This window comes from Phyllobates terribilis, unplaced genomic scaffold (genome assembly GCF_046119375.1).
Source record: "Phyllobates terribilis strain yellow unplaced genomic scaffold, ASM4611937v1 Scaffold_7544__1_contigs__length_36915, whole genome shotgun sequence".
Lineage (NCBI taxonomy): Eukaryota > Metazoa > Chordata > Amphibia > Anura > Dendrobatidae > Phyllobates > Phyllobates terribilis.
The window spans coordinates 10,011-36,916 of record NW_027370285.1 but is presented as its reverse complement, the minus strand read 5'-3'; the positions used below and the strand labels follow the sequence as shown (position 1 = coordinate 36,916).

At 37.2% G+C, this 26,906-nt stretch overlaps 1 pseudogene; it reads right to left on the bottom strand.

Moving 5' to 3' along the window:
- Positions 1 to 10,100: 10,100 nt before the first annotated feature.
- LOC141251712 (uncharacterized) lies at positions 10,101 to 12,263 on the bottom strand (annotated as a pseudogene).
- Between the last annotated feature and the right edge of the window lie 14,643 nt (positions 12,264 to 26,906).

The following is a 26,906-nucleotide window of genomic DNA, read 5'->3' as shown; positions in this document are numbered from 1 at the left end:
CACTGGCATTATAAAAAGTAGCGCAGCCGGAGACAAAGAACAGTAGAGCAACCTTCTTGTGTTTTTATTTTTGTAATGCTTTAAAAAAATTCTCAAACACAAGGAATAACTTTTCAAGATAAATTCAATTCATCATGAGATATTGGGTTGGGGTAAAAAAAATTGGTTTTTTGGTTATTAAAGAGATTTGTTAAGGGTAAAAAAGTCTTTTCACGCAATTGGATGGAAAATCTAACGGAAGTTGGGGTGGGGTGGCTTCGGGTAAGAAAAGTGTGAAATTTGGGTGGTTCGGAATATTTATCGATATAAAGGGTGGTTTCTCGCAAATTCGGCCATATAAGGGATGGTTTGGTGTAAAAACGCCTGTAAGTTATTGCGAATAAGGTAAGTTTGTTAGAATATTATGATTTTTTTGTCATGAGTTTATCTTTTAAATTTTGTGGTTTTAATTTTTTGTAAGAGAAAAATGTTAGTCTATACTTTTAGAACAAAAATTAGAGAACAAAAGATATATTATAGTTTTTATTCTTTGGAATAAGAGAGTGAACATGAACTATATATCAAATCACACCAAGATTATATTAGTTCAAGAAGGTTATCGTAATGTTTGAATCCGAATCCTACGCTTCACGTGAATCCTATTATAATATGAATGTTTTTACAATATAATCCGGTTTCTTTCTGTCGTGAATGTAATCAACATAACTACTTGATCATTCGTGCTGGGCATAGAGTTTGATTAATCAATTGATTAAAAATATATTTGATAGAGAGATTCCATACGGCGTAACTAACGGTTATTAGCTTAGATTTAGTGGTGTTTAGGACCTTGTCGAGTGCATTTCCCGGAATTCAGCTTGAAGAGAACATTAAATGGATTTGTGGGAAGCTCGAGAGCGTTTTGTGGCACAATCATGGAGATTCCGTTTGTACACATCGTTGGTGTATTCGGGATGGATCTAGAGCGAAGAAGTGCCGAGAAGAAGTGCTGAGATGTTGAGCTGAGTTCATATGCCTCGTTCTCCCTGATACGATGTCTGATTGAGGTGATTCCAATTTTAAGAGTTAGATAGTGAAGTCTAATTGAAGACCTCAAAAGATTAGCATAATCGGAGTTGTGATTCAAAAGTGATGGCAATTCTATGGACGTCACTTTTCCGCAGAAGCTTAGCCGCGACCGCGGGTGAAGAAGCCGCGACCGCAGGCTTACAAAAGACATAACCGCGACCGCGGGTGGACAACCACGACCGCGGGTGACAGAAGATCATAAACGGGCCGAGTTTCGGAATTTCCATCCGAGATCTTTTTGTTCCAACTAAATTCTGAACTTTATTTCTTTTATTTCTTTTATTTCTTAAGACATATAAATAGCTTTAGGTTTTATTGGAGAGTTTCACTCCCACTTTTCCCATCTTGCCTCCACTTTAGAGTTTTCATTGTTCTTAGAGATTATGATGAACTAAGTCTTCCATTGTTCACTCTGAGAATTGAAGCCTTGGATATTATTGCAATGTGAGTTTCTAAACACTTATGTTCTATTTCGATTGAGGATTGTTTCATTATCTCTTATGCTTGATTATATATTGATTGATATTGATTTCATCTAGGTAGCCAACTAGGTTGATTGATATTATTCATATTGCTAGGTTTAGATAATTCTATTTGAAAAGTCTTCACCTTTGGTAGCGAATTCTATTTTCATGAACTATTTGTGATTGTTTATAGGGTAGAGATTCTGAATTCATGTCGAGTATCGGCGATTTGCCAATGGTATTGCATGAACCTACTTATCTTTGATCTTAATGTTGTTGTGTTATTGAATCTTGGGATTTCCTTGGTTATAACTTACAATAAGGGTTTCTAGGACTATTTGGACTAGTTGCTATCTTAGAACAAAGAGTAGGACAACCAATTGAATGTTTATGAGCATAAGTTATTAGGATTCTATGATCAATGTGTTTATCCAATGTGCTGATTTCTGATGAGTGAGCGTTTTCATCATTATTCATACAACCCAGCGTTATTTTATTAGCATTAGTAGTTTAGTTAGAATTAAATCATTAAAAAAAACCCATTGGTTACATAGTTAGTTGCATTAATTGAGATAAACTGTACTCAGGCTCTTTAGGGATTCGACCCCTACTTCCCACTTTACTAAGTGGATACTGAGTTTCTGTTGTCCTTTCACTCCCTGACTCTGCGCTGATCGCACCTGGCCCTATGGTTTCTACGGAGGATTGCTCTATGATGGTTGCTTCGGTCTCGATAGATGAGATCAAGACGACGTTATGGGGGCTTGGAGATGAGAAGTCGCCTGGTCCTAATGGTTATTCTGCTAAATTCTTCAAGGCTACTTGGGATGTGACTGGTGCAGAATTGTGTGCTGCTGTGAAAGAGTTCTTTTCTTCCGGGAAGCTTCTGAAACAATGGAATCACACTATTATTTCGCCGATTCCTAAGATTGATTGCCCGACTCTTGTTGCACAGTTTCGTCCTATCTCTTGCTGTAATGTGGTATACAAGGTGATCTCTAAGGTCATGGCGTTGAGACTTCGTAGATGTATGGGTTCTATTATTGATGATGCACAAAATGCCTTTGTTGCAGGGCGGCAGATGTCAGATAACGTTTTCTTAGTTTAGCATCTCCTGCGTAGATATATGATACAGACAGACACTAAGAAATATTCTCTTAATGTGGACATTGCTAAGGCGTACGATACTGTTGATTGGACTTTCCTTCGATTTGCTCTGGATCATCTTGGTTTCCCGTCTAGATTCTCTTCCTGGATTATGGAATGTGTGACTTCTGTTTTCTATTTTGTGAAGGTCAATAGGGGTTTACATGGTCATTTTCCTGGTCAGAGAGGCATTCGGCAAGGAGATCCTTTATCTGCTTTTCTCTTTGTCATCTGCATGGAGATTCTCTCTAGGATGATCAGATTAGCGACTTCTTCTCCGAGGTTTGAGTTTCATCAGTATTGTGAGGATTCTAGATTGACACATCTCATGTTTGTTGATGACATCGTTCTGTTCTGCAAAGGGAATCTTACTTCTGTTCAGATCCTTATGGGGTGTCTTACTCAGTTTGGTAGTTGGTCTGGGCTGCATGTCAATAGGGGCAAGTCCTCTGTGTACTTGGGATCGGTGTTTGATGATGGGGAGAATAGAGAGGCTTCTGATATTGTTCACTCCACTAGTCTTAGTTCTGGTACTTTTCCCTTTAGGTATCTGGGTATCCCCATACACCCGCATATGCTCACTATCCCGCACTATGCTCCGCTTCTGGACCGGATTGCTAAGTATCTTAGCACCTGGATGAAGAAGCATATCTCCTTTGCTGGTAGGAAGAAGTTGATCTCTTCTGTGTTGCAGGGGGTTGAGGGATTTTGGCTATCTGTTCTGCCGGCTCCTAAAGGTGTTATCATGCAGTTGATTCGTCTGTGTCCGAACTTCCTCCGGAAGCGGCCGTTGGTTAAGTGGGTGACGGTTTGTTCTCCTTTATCTGAGGGTGGACTAGGGATTCTGGATTTGGCTACATGGAACAGGTGCTTCATGATGAAGCAGCTGTGGCGTATTGTTGAGAGGAAGGATTCGATTTGGATTAGATGGGTTTATGATAGATATCTGAGTAACATTGATGTGGTGAGTTGGGCTGCACAAGGACGGCCTTCATCCTTGATACGTGCTATTCTGAGGGCCTGAGATGTTGTGTTGCAGAGACTGGACGAGGACCGTTCCTTTGAGGATATTTTATCTTCATGGTGTCATGTTGGGAGATTCTCTGTGAGTAGAGCATATGAGGAGATCAGAGATAGATTCGAGGAGTTTCCTTGGCGGAGGGAGGTGTGGACGGTACATGGTACTCCCATGCATAGTTTTATCCTTTGGCTGGCTGTTATGGGGAGACTATCCATATATGACCGTCTTTTATTCTTGAATGAGGATCATGGCTATAGATTTTGTGACGCTAGCCTTGGGACTCACGCCCATCTTTTCTTTGAGTGTCCCTTCTCTGCAGGTATTTGGAGGGAAACACGGTTGCAATTTGGGATTCCGGACACGGTTGTTCATATTGATGACGCACTTGTGTGGTTACGGACTCTTTCTTCGGGATCGATATGCAGGCGTCGCGCGCGGGTTTATGCTTTTTCTGCTACGGTCTACCACATCTGGCGGGCAAGAAATGAGTGGATCTTTGAGCGCATTAGGATTCCCGTTGCGGTAATTACTCGTATGATCCAGATTCATGTGTTTCGTCTCTTGTATGCGCGATTCCCATGTGAGACTGTGATGGCGTTATGAGTTTCAGCTGATGATTGTTATATGATTGCTATGCAGATCTGTCTATGTATGATTTTGAACCTTGTTGTATGGTTCTGGTGCAGGGGTATCTCTTTTTACTCTTGTTGGGTTTTTCCAACTAGGCCTGGGTTTTTCCAGCAAGGGGTTTTAATGAGGCCCACACTAGTGGAAAAAACCCTTTTTGCGGTGGGCATTTTGACACTTGTTGAGGCGTATACCGTTCGCAGCAAATGAGGGGCTGCAACAAGTGGGAACACTTTTAGAGACGGGCTAAATACGCCTCAAAAAAGACACTTTTAGAGGCGGGTCTAACGAGGCCCGCCTCTAAAAGTGCCTCAACAAGTGTCACATTGGGCACTTGTTGAGGCGGGCCGGCCCAATGTGCGCCTCAACAAGTACTTGTTGAGGCGGGGCGGCCCAATGTGCGCCGCAAAAAGTGCAGACTTGTTGAGGCGGGCCGCCTTAAGCCCGCCACAACAAGTACCTCTATAGGGCCGCCTCTAAAGGTGCCTCAACAAGTGCCACATTGGGCACTTGTTGAGGCGGCCCGGCCCAATGTGCGCCTCAACAAGTACTTGTTGAGGCGGGTCGGCCCAATGTACGCCTCAACAAGTACTTGTTGAGACGGGCCGGCCTAATGTACGCCTCAACAAGTACTTGTTGAGGCGGGGTGGCCCATTGTACGCCTCAACAAGTACGCACTTGTTGAGGCGGGCCGCCTTAAGCCCGCCGCAACAAGTGCCTTCGTAGGCACTTGTTGTGGAGGTTTTATAGGCGGGCTTATGGATGTCCGCCTCAACAAATAGGAAAAAAGAGCCGCAACAAAACAGCAAGCTGGCCCCTACCTGCTCTTAAAATCGGCTGAAATAACCACACATAAATTTATAGAATAATGTACTTTCATACAACAGGTTTGACTAGAGTATAGTTAAGTTCTCAACAACAGTTTACAAGTACGAATAAGTTCAATCCGATGATAGATACTTCGATGTAAAATATTGTGCCCATTGCTCACGAACTACATCCATTTCTTCAATAGTATATGATGTCGTCCTCTTAGTATATAGCTTCATAAGAAACACAGAATTATTGATAAAAAAACTCAAATACATCAATGTATAGTTAATTAGCTTCATAAGAAACACAGAATTATCTAGTCGGTAATCATCAGAGTCATCGAATCCCGTGACTATCTCTAACATGAACTTCATGACATAACAGCCACACTCGGTTCCGCCGCTTTGTTGAGCGCACTAATTACACAAAATAAGGAGGTTGTCTTAGCTAGATACAAGGCCTTCGATTATAGATAAATAAACCTAAAGCTAGCGTTTAAAATGTTATATGTACCTCTATATCAATGACTCTAAACGTCTTACGTTTTCCCAACGATTTATCGCACTTTCCACCTTGATACCTAAACACTTGAAATGCCCTAGAAAATCCACGCAATACAGTCATGAAAATGATATTGTTACTATTCCAAAAAAAACTAATTCATAAGAAAGGAAGGAACCGAGCAAAGAAGGGCGAAAGGAAGGTACTCGGCCGAGTATCCTTCTGACCCTCTTCCGGAAAATCAGTTTTATCTTTAGGGGTTACGAAAGGAGGACCTTGGAGAATAATAAAAGGGGGGTTTTTGAAGTCAAATATCTTACAAATTCAAGACTCGAGATGCATCAGTCTTTCTGCTGCCTGGATCTTTCAGAGAATCAAAAAGATAGACCTGTCCTCTAAATAGGTCTATCACGTACAGAATCCAATGATTGCTGCATCATTTAAACGTAAATTGATAAAAATTAATGATTGCTTAAAATACTAATTGCATATGAAACTTATTGAAAACACTTACTCTTGATTATATGGGAGCAAAAACAATTTGGCATTGTTAGCAATGAATACACATTGCAAGTAAGTTGTTGGAACAGATGGTTCGACCTTGATTCTAGTGTTTGACATCATCTCAGGACAGATGAATCCAATTCCAGAATTTTCAAATGCATGTGTGTGATTGTCCAATAAATAGCTGCACATTTAAAGGAAAAACAATTAAGAATGATAGTTGAACAATTAAAGAAAAAGATTAAGATTGATAGTTGACAATTAAAGGATAAAGATTAATATTTACATCATGTAGACTTGAATCACCGAAATGTTTAAGCAATCCCCCTTAAGGAATTCTTCTACATCGGATGCAGTGACATATGTTTTTTGATCTGTCGTCACATAATTCTAAACTGAGGCATCCAATGGGATGGGAGTATTATCATATATATCTCCTGGCGCCGAAGACATAACAAATTGCAACACTTGCACGATTGGCCATGACCTTGAATTGCTTCGTTTTCTTCTTTCTTTCTTTTTTGTAGCTGATTCTTCCGTTTTTTTTTATCACATCTACCAACCACTTCTTTGTTGGACTGAGACTCATTGAGTACAAACAAGGAAGATGTATATAACTATCCCGCCAAGGGCCTAATTTATGAAATCTATCCCGCCAAGGGCCTAAATTATGAATTCTACCCCGCCAAGGGCCTAAATAGATAATAATATGCAACTATCCCGCCAAGGGCCTAAATTGACTTACCTTTGTATTTTTGGTGCTGCCATCCACCTTTTTCGAGAGAAATGACTTGGACTTCTTTGTTAGGCGTGGAGTAGTATAGTCCTATATATATTTGAAATCAAGTTGAGCAAGAGTGAGTAAGTGAAACCATCACCCGTAAGCACCACCTAAGTTAGAGAAATGACTTGGACTTCTTACCTCGTCGTCTTTGAAAATCACTAAGCGGATCGGCCATTGCACGAAGCTGCCCTGAGCACCGCCTAAGTTAGTGAAATCATCACCCGTAGGCACCGGAAGAATATCATCATGATGTCCATCATAAACAAAATCAACTTGGACTTTGTAGTGATCAGGCTTCATCAGTGTAAAGTGCTGGGACGATGCATCATTTGTGGGTTGTACCATACCATCCGCTACGAGCACTTTGTTACTAGAATCTTTATCCTCAAGGGAAAGATGGCATGAAGTCCTTTCCTGCATAAGAGGTATTTTAATTCATGTTATAAGAGGTATTTGGACATAAATATTTCATGATAAAATTGCTGCATCATTCATACCTTCAGCTCACGTGGTTGCGGTGTGGAATCATGACAAGTGGTATAGGGTGCATCAACATTAGGTTCAAGATCAGTAGTAGAAGTGAAGTGTGGTTGATTATGTGTAACATGAAGCTTATTTACTTTTGTAGGGCCTCAACCACCCTTTTATCTAACTCACCTTCAAACTCCTTTCTAACTTCAGCTCTAATCAATTCGATTAGATCTGAAGAAGCTTCACTAGAACATCTTCTTTGTCGTTCTCTTGGACCGAAAGCAACTCTATAACCCACAATTCCACCTATTCCCTTGACACGACCACGATGATCCTTTTTCCCAATGGCTTTGGTGAGGGCATCCTCATCATCCTCAAACATAAGGTTTCCTTTTTCTTCTTCTTCGTTATACTCCTCCTATGATGCCAATTAAAAAGTATAAATTAATTCATATTTACAAGTAAATTTAAGTAAATATTCATTGCAAAGCACTACTTACAATTTTTCTTGCAATTTCTACAACATCCTTATCATTCGGGCTAACTTCCCACTTTCCATCCGCAGTCCGAATTTGATGAGCCAAAACCCATTCCTTTGATCTGTATTTTCTAGCTCTAGGAACCGATGAGTTCACTGAGGAGCTACTTGATAGAGATATAGCTGCTTCCTCTGGGAGTAGTCCTTCTTTTATCCACTCATGCCGTTTTCTAATATAACCCGCCTAGCCGGTGCGATGAGGATTCTTGTTCTGGGCTGCACTTGCCTTTGCTTTCGCACTACGAGCCTGTCAAAAGTCAAGAGCATTATCACCAATGAGTTATAAACATTATTATCAATGACTCTGGCCTATAACAAAGTAGAACTAAAAGGAAATAACAATATTACTAATGACTCTGGCTTGTGATATTCTTGAACAAAAGATAACCAATCAGCCTCTGAAATATGGTGGTAGACATCCCAAGGCATCTTGTTTGTAGGATACTTCGACGGCTTGAACGTCTTAGTTATCCATCGAGCTACCAACTTGCCCTTAAAATCTCTAAAGCGTTTTGCCACACATGAATGGAAATATTTTTTCCTTGATTTAGCCACATCATCAATGATGTGGAACATAAGCTGTGAATTTGTACAATAAGTTAATGATAGTTAATATAGTATATATTCAAGGTGTAATTTAAAAAGACATTATACCTTGGTCTCCTCCCAAAACCCTCGCCTCGTCTGCTCATCTATCTTTCGGTATTCTTTCTCGTTAATATTTATTCTTTGAGCACAACTCCCAACTTGCTTTCCGTATTGTTTTGACCATTGGCCATCTGGGACATTAAACGCATTATACTCAAGGTGCATAGGCTGTTTTACTTGAACACCTTTTGACGGACCACGCCCTTTATGAATCCGTGTAATTGCGCTAACACCTTGTGATTCGGGATCACCTTGGGTAGAAAAAATAGCATTTTCTCTTTCATCAGCCATCCCAAGCTAGAATTCCTGCAACAAAGTAAAAAAAATAATTAGATCATGATTTCATGAGTAGATATAAAAAAACAGGCTAATGGTTAGTATATGATTCCACCTCATCTTACTCCTTTGTGATTTGTAACCCATATTCCCTCCCTATGATCTGTACGGATATGATTAGTATTATTTATATCTTCCTCCTCGGGTAATGTTTGAACAACAGTTGATAACAAGGGTGTATCGTCATACTCGTCATACTCATCTTCATCCACAACATCATCAATACCAAGAATATGTCTTTTACCTTGGGCAACTGCACGCCATCTAGGATTAACATTGTCTACCACATAAAAAATCTGCTTAGCTTGTGATGCTAGGATGAATGGCTCGTCACTATCACTTAATCAGTCAAAGTTTACCAATGTCAAACCCGGATAAATTTCATCTTGCTTCACCCCGTTAGGGTTGTTGACCCACTTGCACCGGAAAACATAGATTGTAAAATTGTTATAATCAAGCTCCCAAATTTCTTCGATAACAACATAATACGATTGTGTCGCATCAACCGGTCTTTTGTCCTTAACGCTCGCATATACCCTAGATGATGCAATAACCTTCACTCCACTATTCTGCACCACACTCTTTTCATCTTGTCTTCTAGTGTAGAGTGTGAACCCATTGATATCATATCCTTTGTAAGACCGAACACATAGTCGAGGACCCCGAGATAACCACTTGACCGTATCAGAAACGTCATGTTCTTTCCTAAGTTCCTCAGCTACTTCCTTCTTAAACCAATCAACAAATGTCTGATTATGTTCCTGCATCAAAGCTCTTTCATTCAATTTAGGATTCTTGTGCTGCAATTCAGTGTAATGCTTTTCTATGTAAGGATTCACCTCTGTAAGATGCTGCAACACACAAAGATGTGCCTTATTCTTCCTTTCAAATGGAGGAGATATTACTTTTTTACCAATTACTCCCTCTCCTTCAAGCCTTCCTATATGACGAGATTTTGGAAGACCTATTGGATGAAGCCTTGACAAAAACTCAGGTGCGTATTGAGATATCTCTTCATGAAGGACTCCACGAATGATACTACCCTTTGGATTCGCCTGATTCTTTACTTTGTCCTTTAAACTGCTAAAAAATCTCTCAAAAGGATACATCCATCTTAAATATACCGGACCAAATAACTTGATTTCTCGAACCAAATGAACAATTAAGTGCACCATTATATCAAAGAAAGACGACGGAAAAGTACATTTCAAATCGACACAAAGTTTCGACAATATCAACGTGGAGAGCATCCAATTTTTCTGGATCAATAACCTTAGCACATATCGAACTGAAAAAGACGCACAGTTTTGTTATAACATGTCTCACGTGTTTCGGCAATATCCCACGAAGTGCTATCGGTAAGAAAACATTAAGCAATACATGACAATCATGAGACTTCATACCATTCAACCGAAGGTCCGAAAGAGAAACTAGACGTTTTACATTTGACGAATACCCCGATGGAACCTTAATGCCATGTAAGCACTCACAAAACACCTTTTTCTCCTTTCTTGACATTGTGTAACAGGTCGGAGGCAGAAAAGTCCTTTTACCATCCGGTTTTACTACCGGCCACAAATCTGGTCGAATATTCCTCTCCTTCATATCAAAACGAACGTTCTGATTGTCTTTCGTCTTTCCGGGTATATTTAGCAAAGTCCCAATTATGGCATCACAAACATTCTTTTCAATGTGCATCACATCGAGACAATGCCTAACCGACAAATCTTTCCAATAAGGAAGATCCCATAGTATAGACACTTTCTTCCATAAAACACCCTTTTTAGATTTGGACTTGAAGCACTTGCCATATTTAGTGTCAACATTTTTAATCCGTTCATAAACCTGTGATCCTGTCAAAGGTGTATGAGCTACTCCTTCCTCGGTGTACCCATTGAACTCCTTCTTCTTTTTACGGTAAGGGTGATATCGACTAAGGAACTTCCGGTAATCTAGATACACATTTTTCCTTTAATTTCTCATGCAGGCGGGTTTCATATCCTCTTCACATACAGGGCATGCTTGTTCTCCTTTGGTTTTGTACCCAGACAAATTTCCATATGTCGGAAAATCATTTATGGTACAAAAAGCCATAGCTCGCAAGGTAAAGTTTGAGTTGGTGTATGCATCGAACATTGGGACACCTTCATTCCACAATAATTTCAAATCATCAACAAGTGGAGCAAGATACACATCTATGTCATTCCCAGGTTTCTTAGGCCCGAAGATGAGGAGTGATAACATGATATACTTGCGCTTCATACACAACCATGGAGGAAGATTATAAATCGCTAAAAGAACCGACCAGGTGCTATGTTGGCTGCTTAGAGTACCATACGGACTCACACCATCTGTACATAAAGCAAGTCTCAGATTCCTGACCTCGTCACCAAATTCAGAATATTTCTTATCAATATTTCTCAATTGAGGAGAATCAGCAGGATGTCTAAGCTGTCCATCTTTCTTTCTCCCTTCCGCATGCCATCTCAGATTTTTGGCTTCCTTCTTTATCGAAAACAAACGTTGAAACCTAGGTATTATTGGAAGATACCACATAACTTTAGCTGTTGGGCCCCTCTTAGCCGAATTTACCCCTTTACGCTTGTAACGAGATGCACCGCACTTTGGACACTCATCAGATTTTTCTTGTTCATTTCTATAAAGCATACAATCATTTGGGCAAGCATCTATCTTGACTACATCTAAGCCTAAGGGACACATCAATTTTCTGGCGTAATAAGTAGAGATAGGCATCTCATTGCCTTCTAGTAAAAATTCACCTAACCATTCCAATAAGGTGTTGAAACTTCCATCAGTCCAACCAGAAGCACATTTCAAGTTGTAAAGTACTGACACAACCTCTAACTTGCTAAATTTTGTACACCCAGGATACAAGGGAGTCTCTGCAGCCTTTGATACCTGTTCGAAGATCTGAGGTCGTTTGTTCAAGTGATCTCTCACCCCATCCATCATCCCATTTATTTCATCATCTTCTTGGTCATCATCATCATCCATCTCATTATTCTCAGCAATATCATCATTACTATCATCAGTGTCTACCCGAACATCAAACTCATTGACACTAGAACTCGGACGATCAGGTATTTTCTCACCATGCCAAAACCAAACATGATAATCTTCTTTGAAACCACGACGAAATAAATGATCCTCAATCTCATCAATATCATCTAACCGCCTTATATTCTTACAATCACGACAAGGACAATAGATTTTTTCTGCTTTCGTACTACGTTGGTGTGCTAAAGCACATCTAATAAACTCCTCAACCCCACTCAAGTATTGTGTCGTAGTATGATCACCGTACATCCAAGGACGACTCATTTCTAGTAATAATTGCAAAAAGAGGAAGATTTAATATCATTTCTAATAACTATCCCGCCAAGGGCTTAAATTATGAATTCTATCCCGCCAAGGGCCTAATTTAATAGATAATAATACGCAACTAAGCAAGAAAAAAATACAAACTCAACTATCCCGCCAAAGGCCTAAATTACGAAATCTATCCCGCCAAGGGCCTAAGAAATTAGGGTAGAAGTATTACCTTGATCCAATATCGATCCTTCAAGACAACGCCTCAATAAACTCCTTCAATGCACAAGCTATAACCACAAAAAATAGTATATGAATTAGGTGTATACTTTTCATATTGTCATTGGGGCATTTCATCGAACACCTTCAAGGCACAAGCTATAAACACAAAAAATACACAAATTCGGGATAGATTTAAATATTTAAATGCACAAGTTGTTATTATTAGTTGTTTATATTTGACTAGGATGAAATATAGTATATGAATTAGGGGTTTATTTTTCATATTTTCATAGAGGCATTTCATCAAACACCTTGAATGCACAAACTATAAACACAAAAAATACAGAAATTTGGAGTAGATTTAAACACTTAAATGCACAAGTTGGTAGCTAGATAGAATACTTACCGGCCAACGAAGACGAAGACGAAGGGCGGGCGTTCTCGGGCGAAGGGAGAATGAAGCGCGGAGAGGAGAGAATGAAGCTCGGAGAGGAGAGACGAAGGGCGGGCGTTCTCGGCCGAAGGGAGAACGAGAGGAGAGACGAAGGGCGAACGCGAAGGGAGAACAAAGAAGACGAAGTGGCGCGCGCTGTTGAAAAGACGAAGGGCGGAACGAAGGGAGAACGAAGAAAAGACGAAGTGAAAATGGCGGACGAAGGGCGGAACGAAGGGAGACGAAGGGCGGAATGAAGGGAGAACGAAGAAGACGAACTGAAAATAGCGGACGAAATGAAAAGCGCGTTGTTGAAAAGATGGATTTGTTGAGGCGGGCGTTAAGCGGCCCGCCTCAACAAGCTTCAAATGAGGCGGGCGTTTTCGGCCCGCCTCTATAAAATCGTCTGGGAAAATTTTTCCGGGTACTTTTTGAGGCGTATTTTATTATGCCCGCCTCAATAAAAAAAATTGAGGCCTTTTTTTTAGGTCTGCATCTAAAAGGGAGCCTCAAGAAGTGTTTTTTCTACTAGTGTCGGGGTTGTCTTTGGCCCTGCTCGTATAGCTACACTATGATCTTGATGTTATGTTTTGTCTTTTCTCTCTTTGGATTGACACAGCTTGGGGGGTTGTTTTCCCCCATATGTGCTTTGTTTTGACATTGTTTTGTGTCTCTCTATCCCTTAATAGGGTTATATATCCGATTTTACCTTTGGCCGAAAAAAAAGTGGATACTGAGTTGGGTTTCTTTGATAGGAATAGCGACTTTAGCCTCATCAAATTTTGGCGTCGTTGCCGGGGAGCCAGACTTTACAGTTTTGTGTCTTTTTGTGTTTCTAACCTTGGTGTGGACCGGTTTACGGTCGACACCAGTGCTACTGATTTGAGTTCCTGTTCACTTTTCAGCGCAATGGGTTTTGATTTGCTAGATAAGCTCGCTGAATTGAGGAGCATGGTCTCCGATTTGGTGCTGCAAAGGCAAATGGCTGGAGGGTTTGACAATCCACACCAATGCTATGGGTGGAACAACCAACAATATCAATTTCAGTACCAATTCCACCCTCCATCTCCATCGCACGCACAACCCCCCTCCACCGAAGAGAATTTGAGGGTCTTGACTAAGCTTTTCATCACCCATGTGCAATCCACCGAGTCGAGCCTCAAAAATATGGAGAGACAAATTGGCCAACTTGCTGAAACTATGACCAACATAGTCAGTGTTACAGGAGAAGGAGGGGTGGAAGACAATCCATGTGCGGAGGAGACCAAGACTGAAGAAGAAGGCGGAACTGAGGAGAACAAAGCTCGAGAGTGACAAGATATTCATGGTGAAAACTCCATTTATTTTCCTTCTATGTGCTGGACCGATATTATTATACCTCCTGATAAGGAGAATCATATGATTGTTGTAGTTGATGCGGTGGATAGACCACCTGATATTCTTGTTCTGGGTGATTGCCCCACACTACTGATTCTTCAGGACAAGAAGCCTGCATTGTCGTTGTGCAGGTTACTAATAAAAAGTTTGGGCGCCCCCCTGATCCCTCAAATGGTCTAAGGTTCAAACCTTTCCTTGGGTGGTTCCAAAGCGAGATTGTAAATGCATAGGGACTTAAAAGCTCGAAGGAATTTGGCTGAGCCGCTTTGAATCCTGTCGAGTCTACGACTATAAACAAGGGCGCTGCTTGGGAGGCAACCCGAGGGAGTACGTATACCTTCTACCCCTTCTCTTATTCTTTCCTGTCCTTACATTGCTGAATTAAGGACAATGCAATCTTCAAGTATCATGAGAATAGTTGGTGTACATTTGGTATTTTCGTATTTGGATTTTGTATTAGGTTTTAAAAAAATAAAAAAGAAAAAAGAAATGATTGTGAAAATCCTGGGATAGGTTGAAAACCCGAAAGGGCAGCCTAGGTAAAAAGCAGGTAGTCCATGCGGCTCTAGGTCGGGAAATATTTGGACTTGAGAGATATGAGATGTTGATGAGCCTTGAAAAGAATAGAGAGTGTCCAGTGAAAACCCGAGATGGTGCCAGAGCAAGAATTGGAGTGTAAAAGCAATGAGTGTCTTAGGATGGTTACTTTTTCTACATTATTTGATGGCATTGGAGACATATGAAGGGTGCTTGAAGGATTGTCTCGAATTTAGGATTCACCAGGAGGGACAAGGAGTTAGTTTACCTTACTACTTTTCTTTTCATCACTATTGAGCTATATTGCGTATTCATGCTGCATGATCATTACTATTGAGATTTTTGTTGCATTTTCATGGCGGTTGTATTAGACTAGGATTAGATTCTTATCTGGGAGTTTGATGCATATTGTTGTGGTTGTGCTATGCGGATTTTTGACTTAGGATTGGTGGTTGTTGGCATGATGTTCATATATATTTAGTGGTTTAGGTCATCATATGAAGGGAGGAATAAGAAGTGTGTTAAGCGAGTGGGTGACTCGATTTTATGTTTATTTTTGCCTATTATACATTCCCGCAACCTTAGAGGAGATTAGGAGTCCACATGTGCTTAAAGCACATCACTTGGTTACTACGAAGTGGTGTCATATGAAGTGGAGATATAAGGAGGGAATTGGGTAGGTCACCTTGGAGATATAAGAAGTTAGACTGGAGTAGGTTAGAGTTACTTGCTACACACTTGGAGTTTGGAGACGTAACCGTTAGTTGATCTTCCCGTGCTTACTGCAGACCTTTGGGCTTATTGGAGGGGTGAGCGTCATTTTACTTACTCGAGGACGAGCAAGGTTTAAGTATGGGGAGATTTGATAGAGAGATTCCATACGGCGTAACTAACGGTTATTAGCTTAGATTTAGTGGTGTTTAGGAACTTATCGAGTGCATTTCCGGGAATCCGGCTTGGAGAGTACATTATATGGATTTGTGGGAAGCTCGAGAGCATTTTGTGGGACATGGAGATTCCGTTTTTACCCATCGTTGGTGTATTTGGGATGGAGCTAGAGCGAAGAAGTGCCGAGAAGAAGTGCTGAGATGTCGAGTTGAGTTCATATGCCTCGTTCTCCCTGATCCGATGTCATATCGAGGTGATTCCAATACTAGGAGTTAGATACTGAAGTCTAATTGCATACCTCAAAAGATGAGCACAATCGGAATTGTGAGTCAAAAGTTATGGCAATTCTACGGACGTCACTTTTCTGCAGAAGCTTAGCCGCGACTGCGGGTGAAGAAGTCGCGACCACGGGGTTACAGAAGACATAACCGCAACCGCGAGTGGACAACCGCGACAGCGGGCGGCAGAAAGATCATAAACAGATCGAGTTTCCAAATTTCCATCCGAGATCTTTTTGTTCCAACTAAATTCTGAACTTTATTTCTTTTATTTCTTAAGGCATATAAATAGCTTTTAGGTTTTATTGGAAAGTTTCACTCCCACTTTTCCCATCTTGCCTCCACTTTAGAGTTTTCATTGTTCTTAGAGATTATGATGAACTAAGTCTTCTATTGTTCACTCTGAGGATTGAATCCTTGGATATTACTGCATTGTGAGTTTCTAAACACTTATGTTCTATTTCAATTGAGGATTGTTTCATCATCTCTTGTGCTTGATTATATATTGATTGATATTGATTTCATCTAGGTGGCCAACTAGGTTGATTGATATTATTCATATTGCTAGGTTTAGATAATTCTATTTGAAAAGTCTTCACCTTTGGTAGCGAATTCTATTTGCATGAACTATTTGTGATTGTTTATAGGGTAGAGATTTTGAGTTCATGTCGAGTATCGGCGATTTGCCAATGGTATTGCATGAACCTACTTATCTTTGATCTTAATGTTGTTTTGTTATTGAATCTTGGGATTTCCTTGGTTACAACTTACAATAAGGGTTTCTAGAACTATATGGACTAGTTGTTATCTTAGAACAAAGAGTAGGACAACCAATTGAATAAATTATTTTTTAGAAGAACAATTTATATTTAATAAATTAAATAGATTAAAATAAAATTATCCTAGCAATTTATTCCTACAAATTTCGTAGTTTATTTAAAAATTAAATGAGAGAGAATAGTAGGACCACTAAGAGAAGGTGAATTAGCTAAAATTAAGTAAAAACCTAAATTAATATCTTTAATAACGTGGCTAGTGAAAATTAATAGTATTAGTGATGTGGAAGATGAAGTGGCTTTCTCAAAACGTTAATTTTTCTTAAATGAATGTGGGAGCGGCATGTCAGTTGTTTTAATCTCAGGTCGACACGTAAGCATGATGACTCTCCTTTAGTATATAGATAGATGTTAGTGAACGGCTAGTTGATCACCCCTGGCAAGCACGGGGATCGATTAATCAAATAAAGAAAATATATAATATTAGTGACAAAGACATACCTAAACTTTACTTTTGGTTATATATAATATAAATAGTATAAGAAATATAATATCTTTACTAAAAATATAAAACCATTTCAAAATATAAAAATAATATTGTCCATTATAGTTTATGTTATACACATAGTTAATGTTAAGCGACGGAAAAAAAAAACTGAAAAGGCAACATTATCTTAAAAATATAATTAAGATTGTTTATTATAATTTCATACATATGATTCAGGATATATGTATGTTGTATTATATAATAATGTAGGACAAATACTATTATATATACTAAGCTAACGAAGATGTTAGATCGATATGGTTTTGAGGACATAATATATAATAATCTTAATATAGTTGATAATATTTTAGGGGTTTGATTATCTAATAAAATGATTAATAATATTCTTACCATTAATATTTTAGGAGATAAATTTTTTTACCTAAAAAACTAAAAAGTATTAAAAATTGAATAATCTAAAAAATCTCAAGAAATGTGGTAATTCTTTGTTGACATATATTTCTAGTGTATATAAATTAATATATTTGATGAAAATTAATAGCTTTGATAATATGGAAATGATGTCGCATCCTTAAAAAGTTTTGTTTTAATTGAAACTAGCGTATGTCTCGTACCATACACTGAAATATTTTAATATATAAATTAGAAATAATATTTTTTATAAAAGAGTTTATCATAGATGTGATATTTGATTAAGTTGTGAGTTTTGATAAGATGATAAATAGTTATTAGATAAAATAGTGATACATGATGAATAGTATTACTATAATCTAAATAATATATAAAAATGATCGACTCTAAATTTAACTTGTATAAGACAAAATCTAACTTTTATGATGCCAAATCGGAATAAAAAATCAAATTATTATTTTTATATATCAAACTTGTAAAACTTTTTTGTAAACTTTATACGTAAATTTTATTTACTAATAAAACATTTTATTTTGCTGAAAGTTTTTTAAAAAGAGTCCACAAAAATTGGATTTTTCTTATATAATATAAAATATAAATTATGACAGGTTTGAATCTTAGAAAAGGAATGTCTTATAGTAGTATTCATTATATATTAAAATATATTTCTATATATGTTTGATATAGTCATTAATTGAAAGTAATCTAAATTTATAAAATGAATTTTTAACATTTTAATTATTATATTAGGTTTTAGAAGAATCATTTGAATTTAATAATTAAACAGATTAAGATAAAAAAAATATCTTAGAAATGTATTCCTATAAATGTGGGAGTTTATTTATAAATATAACTCTAATAAGTAGTAAGAGATTCTAGTAATAATATGTGTTCTTAAATAGAAAATCGTTTAAGAATAAATTTTGATTAATAAAAATAATATATACAATTGTAGCTTTAATATATAGGTGATGGAAAAGGAAAAAGTTAATGAAAAAGGGAGAGATAATAGTGTGGTAAATAGGGGATGGACACATAAGCAACTGTAGGATCAAAACTCTTGAGGAGACTTTAAATAGTTTTATTTTAATATATAGTATATAGATCATTTTGATAATATCTAATATGAAAAGAGTATATTAATATAAATAATTTTATTTTGCCTAAAGTGTTTTTAACAACGACAATTCTTTTGGACACATTTTTTTACTTTCTAACACAGCGTATAAACCGTCGGTTCCTACCAGGCATAAACCGTCGGTTCCGCGCTGGCATAAGCCGTCGGTTACTCCGTGGCACAAACCGCCGGTTCCTGGCTGCTCTCTACCCCCGGTTTCTGCCACCTCTTAACCCTCGGTTCTGTGTAAATGTCAATTGGCATAGGATAAATCACTTTTGATTATTTTTTTACAAAATGTAACACATATGTAGTCTTTTTAATTATATTTTGACAAAAAATAATATGTTTTACTAGCCTATAGTATTATTAAGATACGTAACTATTTGATTTTTCTTATTGTGGCCTATAACCATTTTTCAATTTATTAAGGTGGATGTTGTTATATGAGGTTTGTGAAATGAAGATCATAGTTGAAATCAACAAAGTTCTTCACACTTAATGTGAACAAAGGCCAAAATATAAACCAAATCCAAAACATACACCAAATCCAAAACATAAACATATACAATATAATTTCAAACAACTTCATGCTCATCAATGGTTTGGCCGGTTGTAGAAAGGGTAAAACTCATCAACCGACTTCCTTACTGCCTCATATACCTCATCTACCCGCTCATACGGTGGTTGATCATCATAAAATGGTAGAAGGTACTCGTGTACGCGGCTAGCACTCTGCTTGTCAAGTATAAAATATAAGATGTAGTAGAAAAAATGAATATTAGAAATCGCAATTTAACATATTATTACCTGGTATGATCTCACATCGGGAGAAGTAATGTAAGGGTGCGTCCTTTCTAAGAACCAAGACATGTAAGGCTCCTTGGACTGCCATGGCACATTAACGGCATCACCTAATTCCGCGATAGATGAGTTATGCCATCCTTGAGAACTCCATATCCAATACCCCTGGCCATAGTCCACCTTGTATGCCAATGTCTTGGGTAGTCTATGAGCTCTAATAGGATCAATCAACGGCTTTGGGATTCGCTGCGTATACCCAAATTGACGCGCCACCCGGTCTGTCACGTACGGCTCTGTGTGGTGCAACAATGTCAGGACCCCATGGAATAAGGAGGGACGTAATGTCGTGTCATTGAAGTCAAGATGACTGTATGGCATCCAATCAACCTACGCATAACATACAAATTGAATTAATTTAACATTAAGTGTGATTAATTAGGTAATAATTGTAGGATAAGAATGTACTTACATCATGAGCGGTCATCCTATCGAGGATTGCTCGATACCCCCCTACTACTGACGGTCTCTCGGGATGGTACCATTTAGATGCCCATGGCTTTGGAGCATCCTGGCTCCATTAGGGTGATTGAAGAGGCCTGAACTGTGGAAACTACTGATATATCCAAGCATGTTATTATGGTCAAAATCAATTGAAAATCAATACATGGTCATAAGCATTTGTGAAATTAATATAGTGTTTTGAAATAGAGTTTACTTGTAGAAGAGTATAGCACATCGATACTTGTCGACACCCAGTCCGTGTAGACTCGCCCAAGGACCGGTACAAGTGGCATGGGATGCCCGTCCCCCAAGCTAATTTGTCAACCTTTTCGAGAGGGTTGACGTACTCGAAATACTTGAGATCAATCTTCTTTGATGAGTTGTCAGGAAATATTGTCGTCGACATCAAGAATATCAAATATGTCGTTGCCCTATCGGTTGAAGTCCACTTATGCACCTTCGACACGTCCTTCATCATGTCGACAAATATATCGGACCGAATCATCCCCGACGGTGCAAGCTCCGGATCTATATTAAAGTACTCCAAATCCTATTGTACCAGATATGCGTGCCTAGCCGTAAAGTTCCCTAAAAGCTTAAGTTCTGAGCTAAATTCCATCCTATCACCAAAGATGTGCATATCCATATTGTGATGAACGTCATGGAGAGTGACCGTCATCTCTCCAAATGGCAAGTGGAACGAGCTCGTCTCCGGCTTCCAACGTTCGATGAACGCTTCTATCAACTTTATGTTGATATCCGTATACATCAAACCCGGTATGTACCTAAAACAAGACCGTAGACAAATCCCCCCCCCCCCCGATTTCTTCTTCGACGATTTCCATTTCAGGAGCATATGATTTCGACGTTCAAAAGTCATAGTCTGTCTCTCCTACAATTTAAAAATACACATAATTATATAAACTTATATAAATTCAATGGCAATAGAAAAATTTAGAAAATTACCTTGTTACGATATATGTCATAAGCTACATGATTCTGAAACCCTATTACCAATTCCGGGTTCATGGGTCCTCCGTCCACGCCTTGTAATAGCTTAGGGATATATTGTTCATTTGACCTTCTTGATCGCCTCCGAGACGAAGAAGCTTCCCTAGTATCCTCTTCTGCTCTCTCCTCAATCGGTGGTTCCTCCCTTTCATCCTCCCTCTCCGCCTCCCTCTCATCTTCACTTACACCTACCCTCTCCTCCTCCCTCTCAGCATGATCATCTGGATCAACTTGTCCTCATTCAGAAATAGTAAATTTCATAAGTGAGTAGTTTTGAATACATTTAGGTCATGATATAATAAGTTATAAATGATATACTATTTAATCAAAGTTATCATTTGTCTTACCTCTGTAATACGAACATGGGAAGATGTGCCTGTTACGTTGAGTAAATCAAAAGGCACTGAGTAACAATCACCAGACTGTGAAACAAACTGTGGATTGGGAGACAAATACATGGGATGAGGAGGGTGAGGGATCTGATGGTGGAAAATGGGAGAAGGATAAGATGATTGACTCAGATAGTACTGTGGAGGAGGCGGATAGTACTGTGGAGGAGGCGGGTAGTACTGTGTAGGAGGCGGGTAAAAGTGGCCTGGAGGAGGCTGGTAATGATGTGCAGGCGGTGGAGTCGGGTAATACTGACCCGGAGGAGACTGGTAATGTTGTGCAGGCGGTAGAGGAGGCGGGTAATACTGGCCAGGAGGAGACTGGTAGTACTGTGGAGGAGTAACACCTACAATATCCAGTCTCCTCGTGCGATGAATCGGGCATAGAAGTGTTACCCTTCCTCTTTTTCGACTTGTAGATAGGTATTCCCGCGACCTGTTTTTTCTTCTTGAGATCGCGCAAGACAACACGCCCCTCACGTGAATCGCGATCAACTATAGGGGTCTTTCCTATTGATGAAGGATCTGTCATCTAACACAAGATATATTCAAATTAGGGTCTTCTTTAGATCGCGTAAGACAACACACCCCTGTTACTATGCATGATATGCTATTGAAGCTTCATTTCTTAGATCGGGATTGCTTTGCCCCTGAACGCACTTGGTTCGCAGTTCCAGATATGGGTATAATTGCAGCAACTGCTCTTAACATGATATTAGTCATCTTTAGTAAGGGTGGTAGCTCTACATACCCACCAATTAGGGCAAGGCCAGATTATGTGCAGGGACAAATGCTCCAAATCGTATGCATTGGGCACGTGAAGGAAGAAGATCATTGGATTACGGTAATTGTAACATTCTAAATTGGTACATTTTTTCATTCATGATTAAATATCCTAATCGACTATATTTCAGGTTCTTCTTGACGACGAGTGCCCATTGCCCCCAATTACTTGCATGTGGGGATATCATCGTGAAGAATCGGCTTTACATTTGACCGCTCCATATATGTCTCGTCTTCAATCTTACATTGATAAACTCCATGCACATTAAATTCAATGTATTTTTTTATAAAATTATTAGTAATAAAATCAATTACTTTGTTGCCAAAAAAGTGTTATATAAAATCAAAATATATCGAAACACGGTTATTGACCTTACTATATAAGTAATAAAAATGACTAATAAACTTATTGAAAATTGTTAGTGTTATAGCCTAGTAAATCACATTGCTCTCTATATAATGGTTAAGGAAAGACGAAATCATATTGATATCATCTCGATAATGCTATAGGCTAGTAAAACATCTCATTTTTGTTAAAATATAGTATAAATGACTATATATGTGTTATATATTGTAATAAACTTATTGAAAATTGATTAATGGAAGCCAATTAGAATATAACTTGAACCGGCAGTTATTGACGTGTCAAAACCGGCGGTTTATAGCTGGCAGTAACCGGCGGTTAGTAGTTGGCAGAAACCGGCGGTTATTAGCTGGCAAAAACCGGCGGTTATTAGCTGGTAGAAACTGGGGGTTACTAGCTGGCAGAAAGCGGCGGTAACAACGCTGCGTTAAAAAGCAAAAATCACCCGCATCATTTAGCAACACCCTTTAACAAAGGAGATGTAGTTTGAAATAAATTGAAATAAAATAAAATCTTATAAAAGCAATATTATATTGTACTATCATAAGATAAGAGGATTCTAGAAAATATAATTTTACAATAAAAAAAACCTTCTATAAATTATATGATATACATGAGATGTAGTTTTATAAATAAAATAATATAAATAGTAAAAATTGATATAATTTTCATTAACACTTATCTAATATTTTCTAATTAGAAGATGATCTTTTAATTACTTTATACACTACTATCATAAGATAAGAGAGATTTAGAAGATGTAGTTTTAAACTAAACTAAAATAAAATAGAATCTTATAAAACAATATTATATTATAATTTTATAAGATAATAGAGATTTTAGGAGATATAATTTAATATTATATTATATTATTATAAGATAAGAGCGATTCCAGTTGGTTTTATTGGATTTTATTGATCTCGTAAGTAAATATCACCATAATATGACATTCTAGGAATAATATATGTTCTTAAACAGAATATTGGTTAAGAATAAGATTTGATAAGATTTGATTAGTATATAAATAATATATCCAATTGTAACTTTAATATATATAAATGATGAAAAAAGAAAAGAAAAACTAAAATATTAACAAAGAGGAGAGAAAATAGTGTGACAAATAGGAGATTGACACATAAGCAATAATGGGGTCTAAACTCATGAGAAGGCTTGAAATAGTTTTTCTTTAATATATATTAAGATTAAGATTAGTATGGGAGTGTTAATGTTTTAATCTTAGGCCGACACATAAATAGGAGGACTCTCCTTTAGTATATAGATAAATAGGTCAAATACTATTATATATAATAGGCTAACGAAGATGTTAGATGGAAATCTATATAATTAAAGTTGATAGAAATATATAACAAATTTAGTAAGTAATATACGATTTTATTGTTAACAAATCAATATGATTTTAGGGACTTAATATATAATAATCTTAATATTGTTGATAAGATTTTAGGGGGTTTGATTATCTAATATAATAATCAATAATATTCTTATCATTAATATTTAGGAGAGAATTTTTTTAAATTAAAACTAAAAAGTATTAAAAAAATTAAATGTTCTAAAAAATCTCAACAAATGTGCCAATTCTTTGTTGGTATATATTTGAATGTTAAAAAATTAATAGATTTGATGACGTGGTTGATGAAATTAATAGCTTTAATAATATGGAAGATGATTTGGCATCCTTAAATATTGGAATTTTAATTGAAATTAATGTGTGAGCGACATGTCAACTGTTTTAATCTTCGACCGACACATAAGCACGATGACTCTCTTAAAGTCTCTTTTAGTATATAGATAGATTTTTCACCAAGTTAAAAATAAAATATAATAATAACGAGTTCTCTAATTATTTAATTAATGTATTTCACAAACAAAATTTTATTAATATTCTTTCTAATACATGTTCACACAAATAAATAGGTACCAAATAACGGTGCGACACTGATAAATAGGTGCCATCCTAAGCTTTAGAAATTATCTATAGATGTTGGTGTTGATATTGATATAATATTAATATTTGATTTTTTAACACGTTAGTATTGGGTCATGTTAATTAATTCTAACAAATAAATAAAATATGAAGCTTATTAATTTAAGTAAGATATAGTTTATCAAAAATAATTTTTAGATACCAATTTAATATTTATTTGTTTTCGTAAACCAAATTTAACAAATAAAGATTTTATGGTCCGTCATTTATAGTGAAAATTAGTTATTTTAAGTGAATTTTTAAATTACTTTTTTAATTTACTATTGATGTGGCATCTAAGAATATGTTTGACTAAAAAAATTTAACATTATTGATATGCACCAATGAATAATTGACACATAATGAAATAAATCTCAGTTTTAATAATTATATCTACTAGATAGATATAAAATTGTGTTCTATTTACTTCTTTTTTTCTTGTTTCGCAAAACAAAAGCAATTAGAAATAATCATTAAAGGTTTGTTCGTCTATGCACATTATAATGTCATTTTTTTCAATAAAGACATTATTTGAAATAATGTTGTTCGGTAAAAATAAATTATAAATACATTATAATGTGATTTTATTTGACACATTTTCCAAGACAATAAAATCCCTTTTTAAAAATAAGTTCATTATAATTAATAATGATATATAAGCGAACGGACCCTAAGACTACCTTCACGGAGAAATACTAGCTTCTCGGTTATTAATTATATACTTGAAGAACTAAACGCCAAAAGAATGACGAGGCTTACTATTGGTTCTAATTTCATATTTAAATATCCTAATTGAAAAGACATTGATCTAGGTATATGCCAAAACTCCATTTCCTGTAAGTCTAGGAAGAAGTCATTCTCAATTACTATTAACAATCATGAGGTGGAGAAGCAATGAAGATTTATAAGTTCAAATCCAAGTATTGATCACATGCATATGCATTTAGGATCGTTCTTAAATTAGGGAACATCATAAGAGACTATGTGGGGTTTTCATGTTTTCTAACTCCATAAACTTCGCTTAAGAGTTAAGACCTATACGTTAGGCATAAACTCTTAATAAAAATAACCAAAAAATAAAATAAATAATAAATTTAATAATCAATGGTCAAGTTCATCACTCTACCTAAAATTAGAATTTTAGACATCAATACGAGTAGGACAAATCATTTAAATACTTCAAGTCTATCCAGTTTAGCTGATAAATCATGACATTCCATTTTTTTATTATAGTTAACAAATGGAATCCTCCCTAACCGGGAAACAATCCCGCATTGTCATGCATGATAATGCTTATAAAGTTTGAAAGAAAACTTAAGAGCAAATGATGCTCAAGACGCATCATTTCTCGCAAAGTCTTGATATAACTATCAGGTATGTTACATAGATTACATATGTAGAAGATGTAGTCTAAGGGTCTGTTCGTTTCGTCATAAAAAATACTTATTTTGCTTTTTCAGAAGGCTTTTTTGCACGGAACCACCCCTTATATGGTCGAATTTGCGAGGAACCACCCCTTATATGCGAAATTATTCCGAACCACCCAGATTTCAACATTTTATTACAAGGAGCCACCCGCGGATGGAATCCGTTAAGTTTTCTGTTAAAATGGTGAAATAACTATTTTACCCTTAAAATTTTCCCAAAAGATTACCCAAATACCCTTCTTCTTCCCTGCAGAAGCTCCTCAATCCATAAAACTAAAGTTGTGGCTTAAAACTATTTTACTTGCTTCTTCCATTCATTCAATCTCTCTACATCCATTCCAGGCGTTCGATAAAACTAAAGGTGTAGTCAAATTGAAAAAAAATTCCTATCAGAAATCGCACAGTGTCGATGTTAAAGTCTTCCATAAGGTCAAATTGAAAAAAACCCACTTGAATGGATGTAATTTTCAAGGTGTTCCATAAAACTGAAGTTGTGATCAAACTGGATTTTTTCAAGGCGTTTTAAGAAGCCTATCAGAAGATGACGACAATGTCGATTTGGCCAAGCATAAACGCAAAGAAGAAGAAGTTGATGGAGTCAGAGCCAGAATTTCTCGCCGGTTTCTGAGAGCCCTAACGAGCACGGAAAGCTAAATCTTAGAGCCATAACCTTTGAAGCTGGCGCAAGTGGCCGCCGGAGGATGAAGCTGGTGCAATCGACGCTTCTCAAAACGAAACGAAATCTAGGTTGCTAGACCCGAAAGCGACGACCCGAATTAGGGTTCTTCAGAATCTGATTCTAAATTAGGGATCCCAAATTCTGCTTGGCCTGAGTCTCGAGTAAC